Consider the following 12,072-nt stretch of genomic DNA (forward strand, 5'->3'; position numbering starts at 1 on the left):
GAGCGGGTCGCGGGGCCCAGGCGTGCCGTCTGCTGGGGTTGGATATTGGATCGTGGGGGGGGTGGTAGTGGGTAGTGGGTTACTGGGGCCCCCGAGGGTGTGAGGTCTCGTATGGAGACTGTGTCCTCCCGCCCATCCGGGTACGCAATGTAAGCATACTGGGGGTTTGCGTGGAGGAGGTCGACCCTCTCGACCAGGGGGTCCGTTTTATGGGTCCTCACGTGTCTTCTCAGTAGGACCGGCCCTGGGGACATCAGCCATGGCGGTAGCGATGTCCCCGATGTGGACTTCCTTGGGAGGACAAACATTTTCTCATGAGGGGTGGCGTTAGTGGCAGTGCAGAGCAGTGACCGAATAGAGTGGAGCGCATCGGGGAGCACATCCTGCCAGCGGGAGGTCGGAAGGCCCCTAGACTTTAAGGCTAGCAGGGCGGCCTTCCAAACTGTCGCATTCTCTCTTTCCACCTGTCCGTTCCCCCGGGGGTTGTAACTGGTGGTCCTGCTTGTGGCAATACCCCTAGCGAGCAGGTACTGGCGGAGTTCGTCGCTCATAAACGATGAGCCCCGGTCGCTATGGATATAGCTGGGGAAACCGAACAGGGTGAAGAGGTCGTTCAGACATTTAATGACCGTGGCACTGGTCATGTCCGGGCAGGGGATGGCGAACGGGAAACGGGAGTACTCATCAATAATGTTGAGGAAGTACACATTGCGGTCGGAGGAGGGGAGAGGCCCTTTAAAATCAACGCTCAGGCGCTCGAAGGGGCGAGTGGCTTTTATCAGGTGAGCCCTGTCTGGTCTATAAAAGTGCGGTTTGCACTCAGCGTAGACTTGGCAGTTCCTGGTCATGGTCCTGACCTCCTCAATGGAGTAAGGCAGGTTGCGGGCCTTGATGAAGTGAAAGAACCTGGTGACCCCCGGGTGGCAGAGGTCATTGTGGAGGGCCCGCAGTCTATCGATCTGCGCGCTGGCGCAGGTGCCACGCGATAGAGCATCCGGGGGTTCATTGAGCTTCCCGGGCCGGTACAAGATCTCATAATTGTAGGTGGAAAGTTCGATTCTCCACCTCAAGATCTTGTCGTTTTTGATTTTGCCCCTCTGCTTGTTGTTAAACATAAAGGCAACTGAACGCTGGTCAGTGAGCAGGGTGAATCGTTTTTCGGCCAGGTAGTGCCTCCAATGACGCACAGCCTCCACAATAGCCTGGGCCTCCTTCTCAACAGCGGAGTGTCTGGTCTCCAGACCCTGGAGGGTTCGTGAAAAGAAGGCCACGGGTCTCCCCGCCTGATTAAGGGTAGCGGCCAGGGCAAAGTCGGACGCGTCGCTTTCCACCTGGAAGGGGATGGATTCGTCCACTGCGTGCATGGTGGCTTTGGCAATGTCTTCCTTGATACGGTGGAAGGCTAAGCGGGCCTCTGCCATCAAGGGAAAAGAGGTGGACTTGATCAGCGGACAGGCCTTGTCCGCATAGTAGGGGACCCACTGGGCGTAATAGGAGAAAAACCCTAGGCACCTCTTCAGGGCCTTGAGGCAGTGGGGCAGTGGGAGTTCCATAAGGGGACGCATCCGGTCGGGGTCGGGGCCGATGACTCCGTGTTCCACAACACAGCCAAAGATGGCGAGGCGGGTTGTGCGGAATATGCACTTCTCCTTGTTATACGTCAGGTTCAGGAGTTGGGCGGTGCAGAGGAATTTTTCGAGGTTTGCGTCATGGTCCTGCAAGTCATGATGGTCACATTGTCCAGATATGGGAAAGTGGCCTGCAACGCATTTTGATCGACCATCCGGTCCATCTCCCTTTGGAAGATGGAGACCCCGTTGGTGACGCCAAAGGGAACCCTAAGGAAGTGATAGAGGCGGCCGTTTGCCTCAAAGGCAGTATACTGGCAGTCCTCAGGGCGGATAGGGAGCTGGTGGTACGCTGATTTCAGGTCAGTGGTCGAGAAGACGCGGTACTGCGCGATCTGGTTGACCATATCAGCTATGCGGGGGAGTGGGTAAGCGTCCAGCAGGGTGTAGCGATTTATTGTCTGGCTGTAGTCGATGACCAGGCGCTGCTTCTCGCCGGTCTTAACGACCACAACCTGGGCTCGCCAGGGGCTGGTGCTGCCCTCAATAATCCCCTCCTTCAGGAGCCGCTCCACTTCGGTTTTAATGAAAACCCTGTCCCCGGCACTGTATCGCCTGCTCTTTGTGGCGATGGGCTTACAGTCGGGGGTGAGGTTAGCAAACAGTGGGGGGGGGGGGTGACTCTGAGTGTGGAGAGGTTGCACCTGGTGCGCGGCGGGCAATTTGGAAGCTGCTGGCTGCGGACTGTGAGTGGGGGGAGGGGTCCACCGTACGCCATCGTAACACTTTTAAGGTGGCACTGAAAATCTAACCCCAGTAGAACGGCAGCGCAGAGCTGGGGCAGGACCAGAAGTTTAAAATTATCGTACACAGTCCCGTCTACTAAGAGCGTCACCACGCAGTAGCCGCCAATGTCCGCCGACTGGGACTCGGAGGCCATAGAAATCCGCTGGTGCGCAGGCAGGACTGGGAGAGAGCAACGCCGCACCGTGTCGGGGTGGATGAAGCTCTCCGTGCTCCCAGAGTCAATGATCCCCATGTGGCTGGAGGCGTCCAAAATGGCTGCTGTTCCGGTGGTTCGCACATGGCTGGGGAGGCCCAAGATGGTGGCCCGCACGGCCCACACGCGGCGCTGCTGGGGTTCGGGGTGGCTTTGGCCCTGCAGATGCTGGCGTAGTGTCCCTTCTTCCCGCAGCCCAAGCAAATCGCATTTTTCGCCGGGCAGCGCGCTCTGGGGTGTTTGGCCTGGCCACAGAAGTAGCATTTCTGGCCTTGGGACACTGCTGCGGTAGTTGGGCCGTTGCTGGGATGTGGCTGGGGTGGCACGGCGCTATGAGACGGTCCTACCGTGTCCCAGGCTGTCGTTCCCCGCGGCGTCCACGGTGCAGAGGAGTAGGCATCCATGCCCCGGTAGGCTGCGTCCAATGATAGTGCGAGTTCAGAGGCCTTGTTGAGGTCGAGGTCACTCTGCTCCAACAGTCGCTGTCGGGTGTAATTGGACCTGTGGCCCGCTACAAAAGCGTCCCGGATAAGTTCCTCTGTGTACACGGCGGCCTTTACATCCTTACAACCACAGGCCCGGCCAAGCACAGACAGTGCCTGAAGGTAATCCTCGGTCGATTCCCCAGGTTGTTGTTTACGACTCCCCAGGAGGTGCCTGGCATACACCTCATTCACTGGGCGCGTGTACTGGTCCTTGAGGAGCTTGATAGCAGCCGTGTACGAGGTCGCGTCCTGGATGACCGAGTATGCTCGGTGGTTCACTTTGGAGGTCAGGACATCCAGTTTGTCCTCATCCGATTTGACCGTTGCAGCGGAGGCGATCAGGAATTTTTCAAAGCACCTAAGCCAGTGAGCAAACTTGGTGGATGCGTCCGCCTCCCGATGGTCTAAGTCTAGGCATGCTGGTGTGAGGATCTTCTCCATTATAAAAAAATCTTGTTAATAAAATTGATGCGCTATCAATCACTCAAAAGACTGAGGTTAAGCGAGTAACTAACAGGCTTTTATTAACAAGAGAATGAAGGTGTGCCTCGAGTGGTCGACCAGTCCAGAATACAGAGGGACTGTGGAGCAGGCACCTTTATACCTGGACTCGTGGGAGGAGTCAGCCGAGGCATGTACAGACATGTACACAGTGGAATACAAACAGTGGTTTACCACACTTCCTTCCTTTATTCATTCCTTCCTTCCTTTATTCATTCCTTCCTTCCTTTATTCATTCCTTCCTTCCTTTATTCATTCCTTCCTTCCTTTATTCATTCCTTCCTTTATTCATTCCTTCCTTTATTCATTCATTCATTCCACCTGAGTGTCTCATTTGGGACGACTCCCGAAGAAAATGTGGACTATTAGCACAAATTGACAGGCGTACACACAGAATCATCTAATAACTTATAGTGGATGTTGTTAAATTTGTGTTTCGTTGAAAGAAATGGGACTGCTGCAGATGTTAATGTAACTAAGTTTCACCCCGATTCTCCCGAGTGCCATTAAACTACTGAAATCTGCCTCCTCTTTTCCCCTGGATTTATTTATTCCTTTCCTGTTTTTATTTCCTTATATTCTGTCTCTGAGAAAGCTTCAAAGATCAATTCTCCAAATACATGTTGCTTCTGTTTGCTGATTGGATCACCGGGCCCACGTGACCCCAGCTACGCTTCCGCACACGGTGTGCCCCTGGGACCCGTGGGGTCACTGCGCTGCCCTCTTGTACGCAGCGTCTGCCAGCAACTTCGCAAAGGAGAGTCCCCGTCGGGTAAGTGCGCATTCCGTGCAGACGCGGGCGGCGTACTTCGTAGGTACGCCGTCGACTGCAAAATCCAGGATATTTTTTTGCTGAAATTATGTCGACACGTTTCAGTTTATTCAGTTGTACAGAGGGTTCATCATTGCATTAAGATGAACAGATGCTCAGCAAGGATTCAGTCAATGCCATGCAACTGCAGGATTGAAGATTGAACGGGTTTCTATAAATCACCGGGTTCTGAACTTGCCTCATGCCATTCCTATCGCTCCCAATTTTCTATACTCCTCTCCTGAAAATGTCCATTCGCGCTGGAGTCGGAGCACATGGGCACAGGGTGCTCAATGGCCCCTCAGCCAAATGGCCAGTCATCGTGTGTGTCCCGAGTGAACATTAGCAGCTTCTTTGACCATGAGGGGTGACATGAATCAGTCATTCATGAAAGAAAGACTTATGAAATAATACTGAGCGGCCTATGGGTGGCGCTGTCCAGGGAGAGTATAAATACTCGGGCACGGGCCCAGCTTGCGCAAGACATTCTTAACAGGAACTAGTGAAGGACACAACTAGACCTCCATGTTGTAAAACAGTTGATTAAAGCTTTGTTTAATGCTTAGACTAAGTACCTAGTAGTTTTCTTACGTCAAGGGGCATCACAGTCCAATGTCCATTTTTTTTTATTCGTTCACGGGATGTGGGTGTCGCTGGCAAGGCCGGCATTTATTGCCCATCCCTAATTGCCCCAGAGAAGGTGGTGGTGAGCCGCCTTCTTGAACCGCTGCAGTCCGTGTGGTGAAGGCATCCCCACTTCATTGGCACTTTCTAGCAAGGGTCACTGGATAGTGATTAGGAAGCAGGAACGTTGCCTGATTGTCTTTCCCCTCTCCTCTTTAGTCCAAGGATGCTGAGGCTAATTGTAATGCCACTACTGCCGTCCCAGATGACAGTGGCCCGTAATTCCCGATCGGAGGCTTCCTGCATGCGGAGGCCTCCTATCGAGAAAAAATCTACGCCTTTACCTGAGGTCTCCCGAGGTCCCGACTCTTCCGCTCCTGGGCCTCTCGTGGTGCGCGCGGGCAGAGGCCCAGGTATCCCAGGGGGCGCAGGCAGTTCGCAAGCATCCCTGGGATCACGTGGGCCATGGGGAACCAATAGGAGAAGGGAATCCCCCTTCATACTTTGGACAGATAGACCCGTCAAAAGTAAGAATGGGGATCACTGAAAAAAGACACTACAACATTAAGTAATTTTTTTTAAAATCACGTTCTTAAAATGAGTTAAAATTACATTAAATTAAATATTTTAAACAAAAATTTAATTTTTTGAAAAAATAAAGTTTATTTGGGGCTAAAAATAAACGTAACTTTTTTTTAAGTATTGGAGTAAAAAAATTTTTTTTTTAACTTTTTGAAACTCTTATGCTGGTAAAAGCAGGCTTTACGACTGCTTTTACCAGGCGTAAGATTTTTAAGTGATTTCAGCGGGCGGAGGTTGTGCAGAAAGCAGAACTCTCCCCCCCCGCAGAGGCCCTTCTCCTGGGCAGGTGGAGGATCTGTCGAGAGGTTTCTTGACAGATCGGAAGTGCCGGTTTTCCGTGCATGCGCTGTACATGCCTGAAACCGCCACTTGCGAGGTCCCTACGGGTGTGTACACAGCTCGTACACAACCCATAGGGATCGGAAATTACGGGCCAACAAGTCAACAGTCTAAACCTGGGACCTTCTGGTCTGTGTGACTCAGATCCACACTGGGTAGTGCAGATTACCTTGGCCATTGATCTTATTGTTGTTTGTGGGACTTTGCTCCAGAGACTTGAGCATAAAAATTTAGGCTGATGCTCTCAGTGCAATACTGAGGGAGCGCTGCACTGTCGGAGGTGCCGTCTTTCGGACGCGATGTTAAACCGAGGCCCCGTCTGCTCTCTCGGGTGGATGTAAAAGATCCCATGGCCACTATTTCGAAGAAGAGCAGGGGGAGTTCTCCCCGGTGTCCTGGCCAATATTTATCCCTCAATCAACATCACTAAAAACAGATTATCTGGTCATTATCACATCGCCGTTTGTGGGAGCTTGCTGTGCACAAATTGGCTGCTGTGTTTCCCACATTAAAACAGTGACTGCACTTCAAAAAAGTACTTCATTGTCTGTAAAGCGCTTTGGGGCGTCCGGTGGTCGTGAAAGGCGCTATAGAAATGCAAGTCTTTCTTGCTGTGCGCAAATCGGCCGCTGCGTTTGCCCACTTGACAATAGCGACTACGTCTCAGAATAATCAATTGGCTGTGAAGGCTAGCCACTGAATTAATCAATGCAAGATTAGCGCTAACGAATAGTGAAAAATAACACATACGCGATAAGAGAATCAAAGTGAGAGAAAGACTTGATAGAGTGGAATAACAACAGAAAATGCTGGAAAAACTCAGCAGGCCAGGCAACATCCGTGGAGAGAAAATAGAGTCAACGTTTCAGGTGAACCTTTTGTCAAGACAGCGTGGTCTTACCTTGAAACATGATTCAATGAGGAAACCATCAGGGTAGCCTTAATGACCGGGCAAAATACAATTGCCATGCGTCACCGGATAGTCTGTGTTATTTCCAACAGAGTGTCGCCCAATAACCCACAGCCTCGCTGATCCCACATCTCCCCTATGTAGCCTAAGGAACCCTGACTACATCCACATTCTCTGATACAGATTCAAGTCCACTTTTCCCACGGGAGCGATTTTTTATCTAGTAACAGAAAGGGATGGTTTCCGAACCTTATCTGCACCGCAGCCTTCAATACAACGTGACAGCTTAAGGCACTATTGTGATATTTCGATTTAGGCTCTGCTGCCTTTTTGCTAATGACTCACCGTCAGGATGCTTGTGTGAGAAACATGAAAAGTATTTGACTTTTCGTGAGCTGTATTCCTGTGCAGTGATTCACTGCCCCCGCAGGCAAGTAACTTGGATTCTCCATCTGGGCGAACTCGGCCGAATAAGGAGAACTTGCAGTATTGTGTGGCTTTGGGTGGGGAAGGAGTAGAGGGTGGGAAATGAAAGGATTTATTACCGGCTTGAAGCTATGAGTGAGCTACGAACTAAAAGCCAAAGATTTTAATCATTCACAGTGGAGCCTCCATCTTTGCAACTGTCCACGAGAATCTGCTCCCACCACCCTTTCAAAAGTAGTCCTTTCAGATCATAACATTACTCGCTGCGTAAAACAATTTCTCCTCATCTTCCCTCTGGTTCTTTTTCCATCCAGGCTTCCTAAATGCTCTGTGACCTATATTTGAGCTCCAGGGGAGTCGAGGGTTACGGGGAGTGGACGAGCGGGGAAGTGGAGTTGAGGCCAAGATCAGATCAGCCATGATCTCATTGAATGGCGGGGCAGGCTCGAGGGGCCGAAGGGCCTACTCCTGCTCCTATTTCTTATGTTCTTATGCCCTTCAATGCTAACGAGATATCTGCGCTCCTCTAATTCTGCCCTCTTGAGCATCCCTGATTATAATCGCTGCACCATTGGTGGTGGTGCCTTCTGTTGCCTGGGCCCTAAGCTCTGGAATTCCCTGCCTAAACCTCTCCGCCTCGCTACCTCTCTCTCCTCCTTTAAGACTCTCCTTAAAACCGACCTCTTTGACCAAGCTTTTGGTCACCTGCCCTAATTTACCCTTATGTGGCTCGTGTCAAATTTTTTCTCTTAAAATACTCCTGTGAAGCACCATGGGACGTTTTACTACGTTAAAGGCGCTATATAAATACAAGTTGTTGTTGTTGAATATCAGGCGATTTCTATAACGGGTGGCTGATCTGTAATGCCAAGTAGCAGGTTGAAACCTCACCCTAGGATGTCCCTAAGAGCTATTCGTTTCTAATTGATATCGGGATCTTACAGCAATTTGGCTTTGTGATCTTCAAAGGAAAGGTCCCTTAGCAGCAATATAATGTATGGCGTCGTTCTGTCCTTAATAAAACCCTCATCCTCCAACTTACAAGTGCAAATTTCTTTTTAAAAAAATTCTGTACAATAGGGACAGTGGCAACATGGATATAAAATTGGCTAAGTGACAGGAAACAGAGAGTAGTGGTGAACGGTTGTTTTTCGAACTGGAGGAAGGTACACAGTGGTGTTCCCCAGGGGTCGGTACTAGGACCACTGCTTTTCTTGATATATATTAATGACTTAGACTTGGGAGTACAGGGCACCATTTCAAAATTTGCAGATGACACAAAACTTGGAAGTATAGTGAACAGTGAGGAGGATAGTGATAGATTTCAAGAGGACATAGACGGGCTGGTGAAATAGGCGGACACGTGGCAGATGAAATTTAACGCAGAAAAGTGCGAAGTGATGCCTTTTGGTAGAAAGAACCAGGAGAGGAAATATAAACTAAAGGGTACAACCCTAAAGGGGGTGAAGGAACAGAGAGACCTGGGGGTATATGTGCACAAATCGTTGAAGGTGGCAGGGCAGGTTGAGAAAGCGATTAAAAAAGCATACGGAATCCTGGGCTTCATAAATAGAGGTATAGAGTACAAAAGCAAGGAAGTTATGATGAACCTTTATAAAACACTGATTCGGCCTCAATTCTGTGTCGAATTCTGGGCACCGCACTTTAGGAAAGATGTGAAGGCCTTAGCAAGGGTGCAGAAAAGATTTACAAGAATGGTACCAGGGATGAGGGACTTCAGTTATGTGGATAGACTGGAGAAGCTGGGGTTGTTCTCCTTAGAGCAGAGAAGGTTGAGAGGAGATTTGATAGAGGTGTTCAAAATCATGAGGGGTCTAGAGAGAGTAGATAGAGAGAAACTGTTCCCATTGGCGGAAGGGTCGAGGACTAGAGGACACAGATTTAAGGTGATTGGCAGAAGAACCAAAGGCGGTATGAGGAAAAACTTTTTTACGCAGCGAGTGGTTATGATCTGGAATTCACTGCCTGAAAGGGTGGTGGAGGCAGATTCAATTGTGGCTTTCAAAAGGGAATTGGATAAGTACCTTATGGAAAAAAAATTGCAGGGCTACGGGGAAAGGACAGGGGGAGTGGGACTAGCTGAAGTGCTCTTGCAGAGAGCTGGTACGGGCTCGATGGGCTGAATGGCCTCCTTCTGTGCTGTAACCATTCTATGATTCTGTGATTCTATACAACTAAAGCACTCACGCTCCAGCCCTCCCCAGTACTCCTGATTTCTCCCCCTGAAATCATTGTGACACCAGTCTCCTGAAACAAAAACAACTTGCATTTATATAGTGCCTTTAACGTAGTAAAATGTCCCAAGGTGCTCCTCAGGAGCGTTACCAAACAGAATTTGACACCGAGCCACATAAGGAGATATTAGGACAGGTGACCTAATATGACCTTGGTAAAAGAGGTAGGGGGGGAAATTGGGTTGATTTGCGCCTCTCGTTAGCGTCCCGGGGGGGGGCGCTAACGGGGTGCAAATCCCCTAGTGCCTGGGCGCAACGCTGCTAACACCACCCGGGAGAAGATTTACAAGGATGATACCAGAAATGCGAGGGTATACCTATCAGGAAAGGAGGAACAGGCTGGGTCTCTTTTCTCTTGAAAAGAGAAGGCTGAAGGGTGACCTAATAGAGGTCTTTAAAACTATGAAAGGTTTTGATAGAGTGGATACAGAGAGAGTGTTTCCACTTGTGGGGAAGAGCATAACTAGAGGCCATCAATATAAGATAGTCACCAAGAAATCCAATAGGGAATTCAAAAGCAACTTCTTTACCCGGAGAGTGGTGAGAATGTGGAACTCGCTACCACAGGGAGTGGTTGAAGCGAATAGTATAGATACATTTAAGGGGAGGCTAGAGAAGCATATGAGGGAGAAGGGAATCGAGGGTTATGCTGATAGAGTTAGATGAGGAAAGACGGGAGGAGGCTCGAGTGGAGCATAAATGGCAGTATGGACTGGTCGGGCCGAATGGCCTGTTTCTGTGCCGTATATCCGATGTAATCCTATGTAATACTTTTACCACACCTGGGGAGATTGTTCAAACACCTCTTTCACACTCCTGGGCAGCATGCTAGAAAAAAAACTTGTCATCTAATAGGCAATTCCCCCTCTCACCTCTTACTCCCTATCTCTCTCCCTGTGCCTCAATTGTTCCTGTCTTTCTCTATTTTGTTGGTGCTCCTGCTCCTTCTGTCCTTCTGCACTGTTGCTCCTCCCTGTGCCCCCACTTCCTCCAAAAGGGAGATTTGCTCCCTTGGCCCTCTCGAGATGGATTTGAACCTACCAGGAAATTTCACACCTGCAGCCCGTGATTGCCAGCCTATCGATGGAGGGGCTTGGGGTCTGCAATTTCATGAGATGCACAGCCGGCGAGGGCAGTTTCTTACTGAATTAGAAAGTCTCTCCACAGGCCCTAACTCATTTTGTGTCAGCTGTGGCTCGGTGGGTAGCACCCTCGCCTCTGAGTCAGAAGGTTGTGTGGTTCGAGCCCCACTCCAGAGACTTGAGTACAAAAAACTAGGCTGACACTCCCAGTGCTGCACTGTCAGAGGTGCCGTCTTTCGGTTAGAGGCCCTGTCTGCTCTCTCAGGTGGACATAAAAGATCCCATGGCACTATTTTGAAGAAGAGCAGGGGAGTTCTCCCCGGTGTCCTGGCCAATATTTATCCCTCAATCAACATCACTAAAACAGATTATCTGGTCATTATCACATTGCTGTTTGTGGGAGCTTGCTGTGCGCAAATTGGCTGCCGCGCTTCGCACATTACGGTGCAGGGCAGCACGGTGGCATAGTGGTTAGCACTGTTGCCTCACAGCGCCAGGGACCCGGGTTCGAATCCGGCCTCGGGCGACTGTCTGTGTGGAGTTTGCACATTCTCCCCGTGTTTGCGTGGGTTTCCTCCGGGTGCTCCGGTTTCCTCCCACAGTCCAAAGATGTGCGGGTTAGGATGATTGGCTATGATAAATTGACCCTTAGTGTTAGGGGGATTAAATACGTGGGGTTACGGGGATAGGGCGGGATATGTGTCGGTGCAGGCTCGATGGGCCGAAATGGCCTCTATCTGCACTGTGGGGTTTCTGTGATTACAACAGTGACTACACTTCAAAAAGTACTTAATTGGCTGTAAAGCACTGTGGGACGTCCGGTGGTCGTGAAATGCAAGTCTTTCTTTCTTCTTTATTCCAGCTTCACACTGTTACAGCTGTTCGTTGTCAGTGACACGGCAGGTGGGATCTTAATAACATCATTGTTTTATTTCAAGACCTGTTTCCAATGTTTAAAGCTTGGTGCTGTCTATCATTACCTCCCGATTTATCCCATCTTCCCTCTGACTGTTTTGTTCAGCCTCGGTGATGTTGGGCCTTGACCCTTCACCTGGGTTTCTCCATTGAAAAGAAAAATATAACCTGATTTTTTTTGTTCTCTCAAACGCTAACGGACTTAAATGTGCATTTCCTGAAGGTTCTATTTTTATTTCGGCTTCCCAGTGGTCGCGACGGGAGTTCTTGCCATCATGGTGGGCCCACCTTTCGGCTGTTGTGACTTGAGGCTCGTTGCTCGGCAACAAGTGGTTTCAGCTGGCGTGCTTTTAACCTTTTATCTGCAGCGGTGTGTACCCGTCACATGCCAGGCCGTTACTGTGAGCTCAATCTGAACACTTCGCTGGGTCGACTTGTGATTTATATTATATTTATATTTTTTTTAGGAACGTTTTTTTTGGTTTGTTCGAGGTGATTGCTTTTTCTGGCTAGCCGACTGTCTAATGCTTGGAGACTGAGCAAGCCACATAAGTACCGTTTGCCCAGGATTAGC

The sequence above is a fragment of the Somniosus microcephalus genome, chromosome 31, assembly GCF_052327205.1.
Source record: "Somniosus microcephalus isolate GS21.2 chromosome 31, FLI_Smic_1.0, whole genome shotgun sequence".
Lineage (NCBI taxonomy): Eukaryota > Metazoa > Chordata > Chondrichthyes > Squaliformes > Somniosidae > Somniosus > Somniosus microcephalus.